The 20,372-nt window shown below is 40.2% G+C and overlaps 1 protein-coding gene across 1 annotated transcript in view; it reads left to right on the forward strand.

Annotated features, from left to right (window-relative positions):
• Positions 1–274: 274 nt before the first annotated feature.
• chst15b (carbohydrate (N-acetylgalactosamine 4-sulfate 6-O) sulfotransferase 15b) overlaps positions 275–20,372 on the forward strand; it is a 46,149-nt gene continuing 26,051 nt past the window's right edge. Inside the window, exon 1 of the mRNA XM_042508576.2 lies at positions 275–523. The gene's annotated coding sequence lies outside the window, so the exon portion shown is untranslated. The remainder of the gene's footprint in view (positions 524–20,372) is intronic.

Genomic DNA, 20,372 nt, shown 5'->3' on the forward strand with positions numbered 1-20,372 from the left:
GGTTCAGTACAGAATCTGAAACTGATATCCAAATAAAATCAAATTTATGTGCATGAATGTTTAGAAATTTGCATAAGAAAGATGTTTTGTGTGATAATTTGTGTGAACTGACTGAATGTTTACCGCAATTTTATTCTAGGAGAGGTAGATTTCCTGTTTACTAAGAGATTAGGGTGTTATAGTTCAGTCATTAGGGCACCCCTGCTCCCTCCGCCTTTTGCTGCCCCTCACCCCTCACCCTTACCACCGTCAGAGAGAGACGGTGAGAGAGAGAGAGGCTGACTGACTCCCACCGTTCATACCGGCAGCTTGAGAGAGAAGCAGAAGAGAGGCTGTCACAGCGCAGAGACTCTACAACTTGTTCACATGTAACCGCCAGCGGAGGGGAAGAGAAATAATAATTACACGGACTTACAAATGCCATTAATCCCGTGACCGGTGACCGGAATGGAAATATACGAGCCGGCGATGAGAAGTTGTTTGATCCGGGTAGTCGCGTGAGCGCTGCAAGAAGAAACTCATGGTAGGTTTTTATTTCACACACCCACACACACACACACACACACACAGAGTTATTTCTTTTAATTTCTGTCAATGCATTAGCAGTTTTTGCTATTATTATGCGCATCAGTTCCGAGTCGGTGAAGTTCATGCCCTCGGTTTTCAGACTGTGAAGCGAGCGCGTGCAGAAATGGAAAAGTTTTTTTTTTAGGTGGTTTGACTGTGTGTGTGTGTGTGTGTGTGTGAGCTGTATACAACCGGAGACATCGCCAATATAACGGGCTCCTTTCAGCGGAGAGGCACCCGCTGCCCGTAGAGAATGAATGGGTCACTATGTATTCTAATCTAACTCAAGAGTTGAGTTTGCTGCGTTTAAAGTGGAAGAAAGAGCTGCTGACTGGAGAGTTAACAGCGCGTCTCGCGTGTTGAAGAAGAATATCGAGGCGGTTATGATCAATTATAATCACAAATAAATATTCAGAGTCGCGGTCACTTTTACGAGGGGCGGATTTTATTCTAAGAATCACACATTTGGCACATTTTCTTTGAGATCGTGCAGGAATATTTTTCCATTCATGAGATGCGTTGTTGAGGCTTTTCTACCGTGAGAGACAAAACAAAAGGATTTCCCGCTGACCAATGAGAGCAGGGGAAGCCTCAGGAGGGACGGAGTGGTCCTCTCGTCTCTTTGTCCTACCTGAGACACAACATAGACCACAGACTGCCGCCAGGCACATATGGGGCAGACTGGGAATGCTGGGATCACCATGCGTAAAAGGAAAAATGTTCAGTTTTTGCACCAGTTTTAGATTAAATCCCACCTGGTTGCATCTTATTCAGTAGTTCCCATTCTGATCATTAGATGTGATGAAGAATAGATCTGAGAAGCCATCTGAGCACAAACATTCTGGTTTTACCCACTAAAATTTGGGGATTTGCAGTTTCTCTGTTTAAAGGACAAAACTTTGAAAATTTTACCTTGAGCTCTGGTAATTTGTGATGAACATTTTTTTTTACTGTTTACCATTGTCTGACGTTTTATTGTTTAAATAAATATCAACTCTCTGTATATTTTAAACACTTCAAACCATAGCCAAATCCATACAGGATTATTTGAGACTTAAAGGGAAAGTTCACCCTGAATTCAAAAATCCATATATTTCCTCTAACATGAAATCCTATTTATAAATGTGAAAAATAGATCTGAGAAGCCATCTGAGCACCTGCTGATTAAACCTCCACAGTTCACACGTCATCCTTAACTGACTCCTAAATTATAAACACATATAAAGATCTACGATACCCGCCGTTACAATATGGATTCATGTGAGGGCTGATAAGTTTTGGCTAATGGTTTAGACATACCCTCAGGGTGCATCACATCACATTAACTTCCCTCCTTCCTCCCCTCGTTACTTTCAAGTTGGATAAGTTAATGTGCACACAAGGGGTTTTAATCACTGAACTTGAGCTTTCAATTACACACACGGTAGCTACATGCCAGCACATCAGACATTAGGATTTCATATGGAAAGAAATCGAGAGAAAGGGCAGGCAAATGGGAGGAAAACGAAGAAGTTGTCGGGAGCACAAGTGCTGCAGCAGTTAATCGATGAGTCGAAAAAGAGAGATAACTTAAATGTCTGAGTCACAAATGTCTGGCTCCAGCCTCTCAGATGTGAAGATTTGCTGCTTATCTCTGATTTGTATCACTGTAAAGTGAACATTTAGAGGTTTTGGACTTTTAACTAGACAAAACAAGTCATTTAAAGCTGTCCTCTGGGGCTGTGGCTAATTATCTGACAATAATAAAATAAATAACTAATAATGAAAATAATAACATGGCTAGACACAGGGCCATAATCACCATACCATAAGTATTTTGAAAAATACATCAGGGGTTCTCAAAATGTGACTTTTTCTTAAAAAACATTTTTATGACGTGCTATACTATGACTTTTTCTGGCATTTTTTATGACTTGCTAACATGTTACAAAAATGACTACAATTGGCAGTAATATAGCCTGCATAGCACTCACATTGCACTGTAGTTTTTCCTAACATTCATTTATTTGTGGTGGCCCACCACATTTAAAACATCCGCCACCACAAAAAAAAATCTATTTTTGGAGCTAGACCATATTTTAGGAGCACTGATGGAATATATATATATATATATATACTGTTTTTTTATTTATAGCACCACACTGTCAGAGCCCAGAGTGTCCTATGGGCACAGATGGAGCAGTACAAAATCAGATGCAGTGAAATGAAAAACTGGTCATTTTGCCGGGTCTAAAAGTTTGCTTTCACTTACAAACAGCTGCTTCTCTCATCCATGGATCTGATCTGATCAGCTGTGAGCGGATCGACAGATCAGTTATAAACCCCGTAAGTCACAAACAAATGCTGAGGAAAAATAACTCATGGAAAACTCCACCGACGCTGCTTTCACAGCTGCTTTAAAGAGGGGACACAGAATGATACAAAGGGACACAGACATTAGTAATGGTCATAATAATAATGGCAATTTGTTAAGTTTATGTATGATTATAATTACATTTGCTAATGATTATTGCAGATGGAGGTGCATGGTTGCCTTTCACTACATGGCTAAAATATTCTTTATATAGTTTTTTTTTTTTTTTTACCAGTATCAATATATCTTATAATTACTGCCTGAGACACACAGAGTCTCTGTGTGCACTGTGTAAGAGTGTGCATCAGTTTGCTTACAAGTTGACACAGAGCCTGTGTGGGAAGCTGAGACGTAGGCGTCGTAAACCTGGTGGGGGATTCTCTTTCTCGCTGCAGTATATTATTATACAGCGAGTGGGATGGATGATTAGAATGATTTAAATGCCACGACTGGGTGTAGTGTGCGTGGCCTCTTGCAGGCACTCTGTTTTGTTTGAGCTCATTTCATCTCTCCCACTGCAGATTTCCGCAGAGTGACTGAGGCACTTTGATGAATGGCTCTGTCCAAGATAAGTTGAGCTGTAATATTTCCGCCTGATCGTTCTTGATTTAGATGCAGCGTTAACTTCAGTCTTTGTAGTGGGCTGATGAAGTATTCATTTAGGAAGAACTTAAAGTAAATAAACGATGAATCACACTGCCACACGCTGTCAAATCTGCATGTGAAGCAGGGCTTTGTGCAACATGATAAAGAGCATGCAAAAAGAGACAGAACTATAAATGGATCATATTTATGTCATAACTCTTCAATCAATTATAAAAAAGCAAGATGTTCGGGTCTTACAAGCAGACTTTAATTACATGTAAATGTGATCACAGCAGCAAACGCAGCTTTTAAGATGAATTTTCCATCATTTATTACAGTTATACTTCTTTCAGTAATAGACCAGCTTAATTATTGTATTACAGACAAAGAATGGATGCCTTTGTTATTGAAATCTTAGTTGGCGATTTCTAAAGAAAAAAGGGAATCCAATTGAAACGGCTGAGGGGAATCTCAGGAAATTCAATTTAAATGGCCTTTCTAAAGCCACTTCATCATGCAAACTAGGCAGAGTGTGGCAGCAAACATGCACAGAGCTGTTGCCCTTTTCAGATTCACGGTGGTCATTAGACGCTGACAGTGATAAAACATGTTTAAACAAATAAAGAAACACACATTGGATTAGTTTGAGTCCAAGATGAAACGTGTTACTTCAAAGCTGTATTTTGTGTGTGTGTGGGGGTGCTTCTGGGAATTAGCTGGTATTATTTGTCTTTTTTTCCCCCAATGTTGTTACACTATTGTGTCTTTGTGTAATTTGCAAAACATGCACAGTGAATTTTGTGCAGCGGAGCGGCTTTTATTAGCAGAGACATGCTGCGTCCAAATGAAGAGGTTGGTGCGAATTGTTCTGCCATACTGCATTTAGCGTTGCACGGATTTAACACACTGGTGCTCTTGTTTATTTGCACTGTTTTAATTTTCAAAAGGAGAGGGCCGTCTTTATTGCCAATTGTAAATCTGAGGAAATGGGCATATTTGGAAATAGATTCATATAATTTTGTCCTGGCCGTGTTATGAGTCATAAAATTCACTAGAAATCAGATGCACCGATAAACACTGTGGTGCCTGACTTGCTGCCAACTTCCTTTTGCTCCACTTTGTCTTTTGTGAGGCATGTCTGGGACATTTTGCACCAGACGGGGCAACTATCTGTCTCGAAGCTTCAGTGTCTCATCCCCAAAACCTCTGACCAGTCCTTCAGATACCCTGCATCCCCTCTTTTTTCCCAGTGACTCACACATTCTGGCCTTGCTCTGATAACTCTGACACCTTCCTTTTTTTTCCCCCCGTCTGTGGGATACATCTCCCTTTTCAGCCTAAGAGCCTGAAGCAGCACTCTGTGTTTCTTAAATGAAGCATTTGACCTCTCTTTCAGGGGTCTTTTATTTCAGTCACTGGCTGCAGGAAGGTTAGTGCCAAGTGTGCATTTGGGGCCATTGCATGCAACTCAAAAAGGCTCTTCTAGGGCAAAGGGCACACAGTCTGTCCATATGGACTTTCAGCCCATGTATATGCAGGCACCATTAACACATGACAAGGTCAGCCGACTGTCCTTTAAAAATGACATCTTCTTATGTATCTCAAGCTCAAAGATTCTGCGGCTACGCCGGATTGGCCTTACCTAATACATTTCTTTTACTAACCAGATTGTGGTTCTTAAACACATCTTTACAATTTGGAATTTAGCCATTCTGTAATGTAGCCTTGCTGTTATGGCGTGTGCACACAAAGTGAATTTTTGCATCACATTACTCATGCAAACACCCCCACTAAAGTTGTTGGTTTTGGGGTATGGGCACACATATGAGCGACTGTCGGCCAGTGACCACGGCTAGTCGAGGAATTATTTGTGCTGAATGTGGGCAGTCTTCGCTCCTCCGTGACAGAAAGTTCAATTAAAAAGGTGCTCAGTTGTATTTTCTCTGTTTAATAAGGAAAACAGGTGTGAGCATATTATTTTTCTGAACATTTTCTGGGTTTCTAATGTGTATTTATTAGTCTGAAAAGCTGAAAGTAAGTAGCGCTACATACTAAACCGCCATATACTGTATACCTCAGAGAAATTTCAGGACAGCATGAATGTATGCAAAATTAGATACTGCTCAAGCTTTGCCCTATTTTGTAACTGGCAAATATCCTTAACTGTTGTGCGAGCTAACTGGTGACGGCAGCTTACAGCTAACTTGGTTTATAGTAAAACACAGCTGATAGCTGGAATCAGGTTGTCTTGGAAATATTATTCAATATCAGAGCATTTGGGTGTCATCACGTATAACAGTAACTGGAAGAATGTATGATTCATCCATGGCCATGGTTAGGTATTTTTGGAGGCTTCAGAGTCCTTCACTGTCTGCATGCAGATTGGATACTGCAAGATCAAGACCTTGTGGATGTTTAGACTTCAGCGTTAGTCACAACTGTATGACGTGTGAATTAGACTTTATAAGGGTGAATCATTGCTCTGTTTTCTTTTGTATTTTTTATAAGTTTTTTGTATGTCTTTGTCCATGTACATGTTGTACCAAGAGTTTCTCCGATCTAATTTGTGTTGTCCTTTAACTCATATATTCATGTAAGATCAACTGTGGCTCATCTAGTTCATTTTATTATACATAAAAAGATGAAGGTTGACAAGAGCACATGTTTTCCCCACATCACCAGTGATGTAAACAAACAGCATCACTTAGTATGTAGTACAAAATGCACATTTAGCTCTTGATGTAAATACAACACTTGTGTTCAGGCTTATTATGACTTTGCAGGATCAGATAGTCTCTGCAGTCCTTCAGGGCTTAATTGACAACATTTTTAACATTAACAAACTAACTGTTGAAAATCAATAACGAACCAAAAATGCCAAACTTTATATTGAATATTTGGGGGTTGTAGATACTTGGTCACATAAAACATCCCATTTTAAAAGGTCACCTTGAATTTGAGGAAGTTGTAATGAGGATTTTTCATTATTCCTTGACATCCTATACAGACTAAAGAATTCATCACAAAAAAATAAGCAATTGATAGTCAGATCAGTATAAAAATGATACTTTTTCAGTGCCATATTGTAAGATATTTAGAACCGATGTTTAAACTGAACACTGCACATCCTGAAACTGCTACAGTGGATCCATACATCTACCTCATCAGTATTCACATTGAGGTTTTGCAACATAACATAAACAAAGTGATTGTCACATCCTGTTTTGTTCAGTGTGTCTATTTAAAGTTAAGTCGCTCGGCAGCCTATCAAAACATGTCAGCTCTTAAAGATGCCATCTTTAGCTTCGCTCTTGTCACCAGTAACCCTTTGTTGCATAAATGTTTCATAGACAGACTGCTGTTTTTGTGAGCTCGCAGCCAAGTGACGGCAGGCTCCGGTTTTAGATTGAATGATCTGTACCGTAGACAGTATCCGGCTGCTTTCCGGCTGCGCTTAAGTGCAGAACTTGGACTTATGGACTTAAAATAATGGTCCATGCAGGAGCCCAGTGATGGATGGCTCCACCAATGAAGTTATGTTATGTATTCCTGATGAGAGTAGTGGATCAGTGGGCAGGATTTATGTGGCTGTGGAAGAGCAACTGCTCAAGAAGATGCTGTCTGGTTGAAGCAGCGGTCCAAGGCCATTTGTCACTGTGATTGATGAGCTTCCAGTGATTAAGCTAACATGCTGACAGACATTAATCTGCTTTATCTCGTGAATGACTTGCATGGAGGTTTTTTCCACCAGTGTTATTGACTCTAGTAAACAAGGAGGAAAGGCAGCAGCGTCTTCCTTGCTTCAGTCGCTTTCCGGTTGTGGTCAATCTTGTCATAGTTTGTAAGGTCTAAACTCTTTAAGAGTCATTTTAACTGGTCTAAGGACATTATATGTAGTACTCGAGACATTTATAAGTCAGATACTTATCTTGAATAAAAATGTCACACAAAAATATGCTTATAAAGACCCACCACTACAGTATGCAGTCTCCACACATCACATTTCCAACTCCCAACATCAACAAATCACGGGTAAAAATGCCCGTGATCATAGTTTGTAAGCTCTTAACTCTTTTAGAGTCATTTTAACTGGTCTAACAGAAATTATATACTGTACTTGAGACATCTATAAGTCAGATACATCTCTTGAATAGAAATGTCACACAAAAATCTGCCTGTAAATTCACACCACATACAGTATGCCTTCTGGACATGCAAGATTTCCAACTCCCAATATAAACATATCACAAACAAGTCACAATTAAAAAGGGTGCTGATTATGGAGCAATAATGGCAACAAGAAAACAAGTCACACATGAAAACCAACATGTCAAGAGCACGTACGACTTTTCACATGTGCGACTTGTTATTGACATATCCGCAGGACATTCTTTTCCTGCGTAACATTGCGTGTAATTGCGGACATCACGCGGGGACTTTGAGGTGCTGAGTAAGAAGGTAAATCTGGCATCCCAGAGTTGCTGTGCGCCGCTGCCAAGTTGGGGGTCATTGCTTGTATTAATGACGCATGGGAAACTAAACTGGCTTTTATTTCCCTCACCATCTGTACCCAGTTGTGTGGTATGGATGGAGTCTGGCGAATGAGAACAGCCCCCTTCTGCAGCTAGGGGTTTGATTTATGGGACTGTGCGGAGTGGGACAACAATATTAGCTATGCAGAGAAAATTGTGTGTTTACAATTATGCAAAAAAATCCTGTTTATTAAATACATCACTGGTCTTATCTCTTCATTATTAGCTATAAAATTATTGAAAAATTGTGTAGCTAAGGTTCATTGTTTCTGTATTTTAATGACTTTTCTCTTGTTGTTTTTTTCTTTAAAGGAGCAGGTTGTGAGAGGTGGCAGGAGAGTTAGCGAGGGACGTGCAATAAAGACGCCGCTTGAGGTGAAAGCCAATTAAGTCACTTAAAAACTCATAACGCTCAATTGCAGCAATTTGTGTTGAAATTCACACTCCCTCTCACAGGCATAACTCAACTCAAATCTTAACAAACAGACAGGTGTCAGACTTTGAAACCCCCCCCGATTTACACCTGAATAAGATGTCCCTACATGCCCAAAAGGCGTTTCCTGCTCCAAGAAGACTCACATTCAGGGACGAGAGGCTGTGATAGACATGCAGTATATAAGCAGTGTCAGGGTTGTTACTCAAAAAAAGTTGCTTACTTACTTAGTTACTTAAATAAAAGAGTAATGTATTACTTAATTACTATATGCTGAAGGTAATTTGCTACACTACTTGTTACATTTCTTTTGCATTACTCTGCAAAACTGCCCGTGGCGTACTGTCACATACTTGCTACCTAACAATACAACGGCATTAATTCTAACATATGCCAACATATCAAAGCAAAAAGGAGCAGGAGAATAAAGACAGTGCTGGCAGCAGGCTGTAACTGCCTCAAAATGACACTATGTATGGCAAAATGGGATATAGGCAACAACTAGACTGATTCTTTAAACCAAAAAATTAAACCGAAAAATTACTTGTATAAGAGAGAGAGTGTGTTTTTAGAGCACCTGGGCAAATAGCATGACACAACTTTATCCATATTCACAACCTGGAATATTTTTTTATGAGAAACTGTTTAAATTCTTTTGATCATTGGATCCTGACGGACTTAAGGAATATATAATCGAGGAATGGACATACGTTCAGACTTTATGAACCTTCAGAGGTCGGAAAACAATGCTTTTTTTTGTCACTGCTGTTCATCATGCTGGTATGCTAACAGCAAAATCTGTATCTGTTTAAAAGCGGCTGAGACGGTCACTGCAATGAGAAAAGCTGGTCCACCTTAACAAGTCCACTTTAAGGGAGCCTGGGAGGCTAACTCACCTTGGTAACTTCAGTGGCTTTTCTGTTAACTTGCTGCACTGCTACTAAACTCTCTGCTCCGCTCGCTGCAGCCTCACCCGCACACACACACGGTCGCTCGCTCTCACTACTCACATAATCTGGCACTGAAATGAGGCACCAAAATCTGAATTATGATTGGGTCTGATAGGTATTTGTCTTGTGGGAAGGCACCAGGCTTCGATACCCAATCCTATGTGTAACACATTGTACCTTTAACTAGTCAGAGAATGTTCCTAAAACATTAAAAAATACGAAGACATGTTCATAAATGAGTGACGTTATTACTCACCAGATTCCTTCTAACTTAAGTTTCAATCAAAAGAAATAATTATATTTCAGAGAGGATTGTACATCCAGACTTCAGTTTTTTTGATATTCGCATTTACATTTTTTTTCTTTCCATAGAGAAACAAAATTGAGAAATAAAAGCAGCATGATTCTGCTTTTACACACAACTTTAAACTCTATATTTACACAGCCACGGGATCGTGGATTCTTTCATGTGTTGCCATGGAATCCCTTAGGTTAGCAGATACACCCAGTATTAGTGGTTGTGTGTGTATGTGTGTGTGTGTTTGTAGACAGTATCTGTCTTCCAGATGTCACTCTAATGGGCCTCCACACAGACCTGTGGGGACCTCGACAATATACAGCGCCGGGGAGAGATGTGTTCATTTTCCAATTACCTCTGGCTACTCCTTTTAAATGAGCAACTGTGAAACCTTTCAATACTACAGCCTATTCTCACTACACTCTTCTTTTTTTTTTTGAATGACCTAAAAAACATTAAGATTCTTCCTGATAATTTCATCTCATCACTGAGATGAACTGCAGACAAATTTTTCTCCACCTTCCATGCAAGTGAACATATGGCTGAGGTGGTGATTCTAAGTGCAAGCAGCAGTGGACCCGGGGCTAATTTAACCACAGCAAGAGGCGGCGTCTTAACAAGCTCAGACGGGTAAACAAAAAACTTGCATGCACTTGCCATCGAGCTGCGCGTCTGTCTGAGTTCAAAGGTCAACATCGAGTTCCGTTTACCAGACGGTCTCGAAATGTCCAGCAGAAGCGTCAGACGCACCTGCAGGGGCTGTTTGCATTTTTCAGACTCCTTGGCAGCGTGGAGACACACTTCGACCCGGCCTGGGTCACAAGGAATTTGTAGAAATGTTATTTTCATCGCTGCAGCTATCATTTTGTGGGATTATCCCTGCCAAGTTAATTTGGAGCTGGAGTTTTATATCTGTGCAGGCAGACGCTGCCAGTATGAACCTTTGGCGAACCAGAGAAATTTTTACACTTTGCAAGATGGATGTGCTGTTGTAGTTAGAACATCACTCCCCCTCCTCCGTTTATCAGGAAGTGGCCAAGCAGGTAGAGTTGTGATTAAACTGTTTTTTTCTTGCTACAATCTACTTCCAACGCATACTGAACAGGACAGATGTATTATTGTGATTTATGCTAAACCTCGCACTCAAATTACACTTCAAGTGATCCTTCTGTGAGAGAGGCGGAACATATTGGCAACCTTGAAAATTAAGATACCATGCAATTAATCCTCTGTATTAAGAGGGGGACCTCTTTATTCTCACCCTTAATTTGGAGAATTAACCTGCCTGCTTGTCCGTTAAGCCTGGAGAATTTGTCCAAGCCTTCATTATTGTGGAGCCACATGTATAATGTGGCACAGAGAAGATAAAGCACAGCATCTCATAAGTTAAAATCCACAGGCCAAGTTAATATTATGGATCCGCTGGGATGCCCTCGAGTAGCCTCCCTAAAACTGTTTGCATCAGGCCCGGTCCCGAGCGGCGTAGCAGTAAGCCAGCCGACTCAGTAATAGCCTACGTTTTGTTAATTCACACGTTTTCCTGGCAGTCATAGGCTAACACTCAATCCGTTCACATATCCCTATCTGGCAGGAGGCTCAGCACAGTTAGAGATGAAACTCTGACTGTTAACTAGGTGTGAAATGCTACTGCACAGGATTACTATGGGTCTCCTGCAGATCTTTTAGGAAAGCAGGGAATTGGAGGACAGAACAGGAAGCTGCTCCGAAAACATCACAGCCTGTGGTGCTTCTCTTCATCATCATCACACATTGTCGCATATGGAAATGTAGTATTTAATAACTTGGCTGACTTCTGGGCGTCAACAGCCATCAATGTTTCTGCGGAGAAAAGCTGAATTTGTCTGATTGCGCCAAGTTACTCTTGGAATCCTCACAACTGCAGGATTTGACAACAACTTTGGTTTGTTTTTTGGGAGATACTCAAGTTTTCCTCCAGCTTTAGTCATAAGTAAACAACTTTATTCGATGGAAGTTGAGAAAAAGCAGTGGCGCAGCTCGACTGGAAAGAAAGTTTCTCTCAAGCCTCATTTGGCTTAACAAATGAGCTCCTTTTAGCTTCCTTACTTGGCCGTCAAGGCCTCAGTAACTGCAGCTTATATGAGTCCAGGGTACGATAATCATCATCTGTCTACTGGGCAACTACTTAAAATATATGCTTATACTGAGAACAATGAATATCTCAAGTCTCCCTTTCATTCTGATCAATGAAAGGAACATTAGTCATTGATGAATTAAAGACTAATAACCCCTCTACACATTACAAATTAATCCCACAACCATTGTGTTAACCTCACGCATTACATACAGTAGTGACATGTACTTTGGGAATTTCATATAATCACACCGTTGACTGCTAACAAGCTGTAAAGTGTTTGCTGATGAGGCTTTAGTGTGATAGATTTGAAACAATTAAGTTATGATTGAATTCCCCGAGCTGGAGCCACCAATAAAAAGTCACCATTGAGAATAATGTCATCACTGTCAGGTGAAAACTTCCTATCTCCACTACTGATGCCTTTCATTTCTTCATTTGATGCTAGGCGATATGGAGAAAATCAATATTAGGGTATTTTGACCAAATACCTAAATATAAATATTGCAACAAGATTGTAGGGTTGACTATTGGTGCTTTCACAAAACATTTACATAGTTAGATTTTTTTATAAATAATCATCAGTAATGTGGATATAATGTGTAAGTGGGTAAATGCAAATGATAGAACAGTTAGAACAGTCTGATAAGTTCAGAAAATTACAATAAAAAATACATCACTTTTCTGTAATACAGCTTTAAAAAACAGGAAAAGAAAACACTTGGGATATTATGATATCCAAAATGTAAGCGATATCTTGTCTCTTATAATATCAATAACATCTAGGTGTGTCCTGAATACCATTTTAGGGGGCGCATGGGAACCTGAAGGGGGACGGGAGTTATAGTTATCAGACATATTCATATACGCTCAATCACCTGAGCCAACTTTAGTAAGACTTTGTGTCTTCCCTTAGCCATGTTTGATGTACATGATCGACATATTCCTCTTTGTGTTGAAAATCCTCAGCAAAATCCTTCTGAAAGCCAATCAAAGGAACTCAAAACCTTATGGTTTTTGAGCTAATAACATTTTTCAAGCTTTCTATCTGTCTGGCGTATAGAAAGCCTCTGGATGGAGGCAATGGCTAGTAATTCAGGAAATCTGGTGTAGCAAATGGATAACCAGGCTATTGCATCCTCCTTTGTGCGCAGATCATTTTGGCTTCATTTTATAAACAGATTTCTGCATTGGAATTCATATAAATTGGAAAAAATATATATAATAATAATATAGAGTCAAAAAGTCATTAGACATTAGCCGATGGGTTCAAAGATTTCTACCAATGTGTTCTGCCTCTTCATAGGGACTGTTAAAAGATGTTTTGGGGGGCTTTTATAGACTTTAATGGACAGGACACTTTAGGCCTGAAAGGGGGAGAGAGAGGGGGAGCGGCATGCAGCAAAGGGTCAGGGCTAGAATCGAACCTGCGGCTGCTGCAGCGAGGATACAACCTCTGTATATGGGGTGCAGCTCCATCCACTGCACCACCAGGCACCCCTTCACAGGTAACTACCTGCAGGTAACTAAGACCCAGCCAAACATGGTTGGTGAATACAACTCAGACTGCGGGTTGCAAATGAAAACAGCATAAAAGCAGAAACAAACATGCGAAACACAGATGTTTAGATGTTTTTTTTCCAGGATCAGTCACATGTTGCATGTAAGTTTTTGGCCACTCACATTTTTATGTTCACGACTTCTGTTGTTAAAACACATCCCGAGCACTTGGATCTATGTCTTCAATTTCTCAACTTTATTGCCTCTCACAATAGACCCATTGAGTCAACCAAAATACATACTGTATTTATATGTTGCACAGATGTGCCATAAAGGCACATTTTAGTAGCGGTTTACCAACATGAAGCACGGTGTGACTCCAGAGCACAGAACAGTGTTTACAGATGTGTCCTACAAATGTCAAGAGTGTCAACGGGTTACAGCATGTGGATGGAAAAATACCCTACAACTGCAATATTGTTTTAATTGTAAATATAGCCTTGAAAGTCCCAGCCACAACATTTTTCTTCCCTTTATACAAGTGTTACGGTTTTTCCCCCTAAATTTTCTGTAAGCCGATTTGGATTGGAGCCATTTATGCTGCACTTTGGGTTCAGAGGCATTCCACTGGAAACAGTAAACATTCCCATTGGATTAATTACCAACTGCTTTCCCCCAGCTCTGTCTGCTTCTTGTCAAAAAGGAAAATTAACAGTAGATTGAACTTTGGTCCACATGTAGAGAGACTGCCTGTCAGGTCTCATAAAGAGAGTGAGGAGGTGAGGAGGAGCAGGTGTTGAACAAATGAAAAGGTGGACGTCTGAAGGACACAGTCAGATTAGGTAAAGGGGCAAACTCTAGCATCAACTGCTGTCTCCAGTATGCCTGTGTTCCTCTCTTATTTTCATCAATAAAGTGGTATTAATGTAATCCCAATATTGACACTTTGAGTTGGACTGGCTCTGGGAAGCCTCATTTTTTATCTGACTTCTAAGAAAACAGTTCTGATGCTGAGTTGCTAATGGTGCTCAGCATAAAGGTTTCAGGCTGCAGTTGGCATCCACATTATTGATGGTTTAAAACAAGCGAGAGGGGAAGAGAAACCGATGGCTACATATTTCACAAATCCCAAAAACAACCAATCCTCTTACGCAACACAGAGTGTAAGGGAAGTGGTATTTCACATTTCCTTGTTCACTTGCTTCCTCCACAACTAACTCACAATATAAGTTTCCACTGTCAGTCAGCATTCTTGAACTCTCTCCTATGTCTCTCGTCTCTCTTATGTATTTTATTTCAACCTTCATCTAAAAAAATCAGTCGGCAACATAGATTAATATTTCACAAACAAAGATTGTGATCAAGAAAAGACGACATCTGACCGCTGACACAGAAAGCTAGACAAAAGATAAAATGGAGAAACTGAATTAAAGTGACTAGAAGATCACTGTTAGAAAGCTCCAAAAAACTGACAATAGCAGGAAAATATGGAAATACACGCAAGGATGTCTCCAGAATTATTTGAATTCATCGGGGTATAAATTTTCTAAAGTTAGATAATAAGTTACAGACACATCACATCTAAGTTCATCCTGATACATTATTCATCGGAAGCTGCTGTGCGAACACAGCACTGTTTTGCATATGCCCCTCAAACTTGAAGCTCCTTTTCATTCACACAAGAATTCCTTGATTGTTTATTGTGTTAAAGATGCTGCTCTTTAAATAAAATTACTATCATTTATTCATAATTTGATGTAAAGTAGGCCCCATCCCAGATACAACACATGGCCTTTCACCTTTTCTTTTATCTTTCCGCTTTCATTTTCAATCCCAATTTAGCCGCATTGTATGTGTTTTGTGTGGAAACCAGAGCACCCCATGCTCTTCATAACATATCCATTACCGCAATCAATAATTTAAATGGGGGCCATTGTTTTTCTGCGCTTTTTAATGACACCATCATAAGCACTTATCCACCTTAGAAGGAGCCCAGGCAGTGGGAGGCTGCTGAAATTAAAATAATGAATAAAAGATAAGATGGAAGAAAGTGCTGAACTGGGACTCCGTCTGAGATCCCAGCTGAGCAGCAGTTATGAATCCAGGGCAGAGGCCACATTTCTCGCCACCCTCCGCAGCAGTGAAAGTGTCCGAAGGCTGCGTTGATAATTTGACCCGGCGGCTCCTCAGTCGGGTCACGGACGGGTCCTCTGGTCTCCTGGGGGGGCCTGCTGCCTGACTTCCTGGAGATTAGATTCTGATCTTCGGTCAACAGTGTGTGTGATCTGGGGGAATGTGATGGATGACTTCTCCCTCGGTAATATGACGAATGAATCCATTCTGAGCGCGGTGAATACTGATCTTCTCTTTCTTGCCTGGTGTTACATGGTTATGATTTACATGATTAAATGGGGCTGCAGCCCCTGGGGGCGCTAGAGAAGGAAGTGACATATTTGACAGGTCATAGGGCTCCCGCTCGCTCTATTATCGGTGGACTCTGTGGTACACCGTAGAGATGGAGCGCAATGCAATCCTATTTCCAGATGTTTCTCTTGTACTCCCAAGCTATTGTAAAGAGCAATTTCATGCTTCAGCAGCTTGCTTTGGTTCTCGCTTCATTTACTCCCACCAATGATGCCTTTGCCAATTGATTTCATTTTTTTAAAAACAAAATGCTCCATGGTTAAGGCTTAAAATTTTAATTTTGAGCATCTATTTATTTTGATGATTCAAATGAGGTTTAAAAAAATCAATCATCAAAAAAATCTGACTGTTACTTGTGTGTTCGGAGGGACTAGAGGCATATCCAGCTGCCTGCTTGCGATTTCTCACCATTATTCTTTTTTTTACTTTCTATTACTTTAAACATTTTGATGTCACTATCACAGGAGAACCTCATTTACTGTAAATGTATTTATCTATACTTTTTAGCCACAGCAAATATAATCCTATAAACAGATATCTGCGTATGTACAGTATGTAGAATCAGGATGTAGCAGTACAAGATTGTTGGGTTGCACTGTAACAGATAAACCAGCTGCCTTTTTGTGGATTTTCAAACAAAATAGCTGATTAAGGTGTTTGCTGTAGAATTAAATAGGTGTCGACAGATTATCGGGGCCGATATTTGGCATTTAGCGATTATCTGTATCAGCGTTTTACTCTGATAATAAACGGGGGTAACCAAGGGTGTCGCCAAGTAGGGTATTATGCATGAATCAGCTACTGCTGATAAACAATATTGCCAGTGAAACTGAAAGCCAACCTTGGATTGAGTCTCATTTTGGAACGAGTTTTGTCTGCACTGCTGTATTTTCTGTTTTTTCGTGCTATAGCCACAATTTTGGTAGCTTTCTCTTGGATGTGTGCAGCCTGTCACCTGACTGCTACCTTTTTAAAGTCCTGCCCTCACTTGCACACTGTGCCCAGTAACATTGCAAACATTGCCAAAAAAAAAAGAAAAAAAGAAAATGCAGACAGAAGGCCTGCATTGTCTTTGTTGTATTTAAGAAAATCCTGCATAGTATACCTGTAAAAATTACATAAGGATCACAACTTTTTTTTTTATCAATTAAAATAATCTAATCTAAAAATGATTATTTGTTTGCTGAGAATATGTAAACGCATCATATGCTACAAAGAAAACCTATCCTAATGGAGAGAGCTCTTGTCCCTTTAAGATCCCCCTTGCAAATTAAAATAGCTTTGACACTGGAGGAAGCAGTATCAGTGTCATCAGCTGCTATTTATCACCAACCCCACTTTAACCAATCACAGGGGTTTCCTCAGTGTCACATGTCAGGCTCAGTCTCATGGCTGTATCACCCTTGCAGTGGCCTCATGCTGAACTTTAATTATTGTGAGTGGCGTGGCGGAAAAACATCTTTTTCCAGCTGACACAGCGATGACACCATCTTTGTTCTTCCTTCTGACTGCCTCCATCACACTCTAGCCCCACAGTACTTCCTGTGTTTTTGGTGGACGTCAACCAAAATCCACTTCCCGTCTCTTGGAAAATGTTAAGAGGTCACAGTAGCAAGGATGAGATTGTTTCTCAGAAGAGAACACGCATTAAATGCATGTTTACAGCCCTTCAGCCAGTATTGGCTTTTACAGTCAGCTCATCGGCTGTTTGTGTAGAAAAAGCCATAAACGGGAAACTGCCAGAGTCCGCAGGCAGCACTGATTTTCTGCTTACAGTCTGAAGTCATTAGCCGTTTACTCTATTCTTCAGTTTTTTTGCTTATTTGCTTTGGAGAATCTGTAAGTGGTCCTAAAGGGGAAATGGCTGTGTGGACAGGCTTGTTCCTGAATGACAAACTGCTGCTTCAGTATGACAGTGGATGGTTAAAATCAGTCTGTGAGAGTAGGTCGAGAGTACTCCTGAGCAGCTGCATACGAGGACTCTGTGGACAGAATGTGCTATTCTATTCTCAAGGTCTCCCAAGTCTCTTCATCGCAGGGTTTTGAGTCCACTCTGTTATTGTGTGCTCATGTTTTATATTCCTCCACACCTTGAACCATCAGGCTAGCTTTCTCTTTTCTCCATAGCTGTGAAGGAGAGCAGCACATTGCTGTTCATAATGAGCACTTTCCACATCTGTATTAAGCTGTTTTTCATAAAGTTTATAGTTAAAACTCATGTCTCTGTTCGTATAGAGGGGAGGCAACACTGCAACACTCAAGGTGCGCGTATCGCTTTACACAACTGCAAAACGAAACATTAAACACTGACACATTAGACATTAGAGCTACGTTACATCATCAGCTGCAAATAAATTTGCTGATTTATTACATTATGTGGAAGGTCATCACTGTCAGATTACTGTAACAATTTAAGTACACACAGCTAAATTCCATGGCTTTTCCAAAACTTTTAATGATTTTGACTGATTCCATGACTTTCCCACGTCTGGAAAATGTAACAGTGAAATTCTATGAATTTTCCAGGTTTTCCATGACCGTGGGAACCCTGGTTTATAAATTGGGACTCAGTGATTTATTTCTCATGAAGGATTTAACCATTTTTTATCAACTCTTCATGGTAAAATGGATCAGGCTTGCTCGCTTGAACTCACCGACTCGCTTTGTGGATAACCTCATATAGTATTCCCCTGACTCCCAGTCCCAACGCAACCTCTAATCTGCCTGTTGCTCCCGCAGATAAGTCAAGTTTAAGCTGTCGTGCTATGTAAACAGCACTGAATAATAAAATATACTCTAATATATAAGTAGACTCCTCTCCTCTGGTCCTCTGAGGACAGACACATGTACTGAGGCAAATTGTCTTACAGTGTCTTCAAGAGTTTCTTTCACCATTTTTTAAAGAGAAAACAAGCAGAAAACATCTGAGTTCGACTGTAAATGGGTTAGTGTTATGCCCAATAGAAAAAAAAGGTCTTTTAATCTTCTGCAGTCGAAGATAAAGACAACAACACAGAGAGGTCTGTGGGGATAACTAAGATATTTTAACAATATTCTGTGATATGGTGCACTGAGTTCTCTGTAGCCAGAGAGTGAGCCAGCGCTTTGCTTTGAATCAAAACAAAAAGGGCATTTCAGGGGCCCATCAGCAGGCCATGCAATTAATTTCCTCCATTTGAAATACCAGAGAGTCGAGGAAGTAGGACAGTGTGGTCTCCGCTGCACAGACTGCATCTCCAGCCAGGTATAATGATCATCTGTCACTGCGGTTTGTGGAATGAATGATTAAAAAGACTGTGGAGTGTTTTTGTCATTCCTATTGTGTGAGAGCATTTATATGAGTATGGAATATGACCACAAGTCACGGACAGTATGGGAAAAATTGAATAAAATTCCTACCTTGCAAGTAAATTCATGTCTAGTAGGCATGGGCTGTAGCACTACCAGGGTAATAAGAAATCCCGATGGTATGACTTTAAATACTGTCAAAAATACAGACACTTTTCTTTCTGTTAAACTGAAACAGAAATGCTGAGGTAATGTATTGCACAGCACGTGGCACCGGAGGTCAGTCTCTTTTGCAGAAACAGGCAGCTGAGCTGAGAAAGAGGCAGCATATTTCTACAAGTAACTCTGTAAATGAAGGGTTAATTTCAACCAAGCCAGAGTTCATGTTTGTTGGGAGCTAATCTTAGTTTGGTGACAGAGAGAAACTTGAATGCAGAAGTTGTACGGTTACAATTTTCCATTTCATAAGGAAAATAGGTGTAAGAATATTTGCTTTCTTGGCACTTTGTAAGTTCAGTTGACTATAAAAGCTAGGAGAGCTTGTGAAATGCATAGATGTATAAATAGAACTAAGAAAATTGCTCAGTGACACATGAAGCCAAAGAAGTTCCACTTTCTGGGTATAAAATTACCCAGATCTTCAGCATTGTTGGGCTCATAGAGCAGATACACTAGAAACTTCCTCCAGGCGAGCAGCTAACTTTCAATTTAGCTCTCTGCTAACTTGCATTGGAGTAAAATGATTTAATAATGCGGCTCCTCTAGACTTTTGAAATGTTACCGGTATGAATCTATCAAATTTGGATAGTGATAGTCATTTTGCCTTGTAAGTCTATTGAAAAAAAATACTTACTTGGCTCCTTGGCATTAGGTGACGGACCGAGTTGTAGAGTTTGGCTGTGTCAAGTGAACAGAGCAAACTTGCCACTCCAGACGAGGGCAACTTGATTTTTTGGGGGGTTATTTTGTTCCACAGTGTCATTTTACCCTGAACCCTGGTGAGATGTCAGTGTGGCACTGAAAAATAGATAGTGTCTTTTGTCAATTTGGATATTTTTATCTTCGCAATCAGTGCCAAAGAAAGCAGCCTTTCACGTCCACCACATGGGAAAAACTGTAATACAACCAGTTTGAAATTTGATTTGCTACAGCAGATGGCTTAATAGTGGTAACCAACAATAGATTTCGATTGGTTCTTTTACAGCACTTAGTACAACAAAAGGTAATCTGTCCATCTACACTGCATCTTTTTCACACAAATAATCAATCATCCTGTATTGGCAGCAATAAACACAAAGCAAGGAATTGTTCAGTGAAGAAGAAAAGGTA

The sequence above is a fragment of the Plectropomus leopardus genome, chromosome 19 (assembly GCF_026936395.1).
Source record: "Plectropomus leopardus strain MGB_pleo_1.0 chromosome 19, ASM2693639v1, whole genome shotgun sequence".
In the NCBI taxonomy this organism is placed as follows: domain Eukaryota; kingdom Metazoa; phylum Chordata; class Actinopteri; order Perciformes; family Serranidae; genus Plectropomus; species Plectropomus leopardus.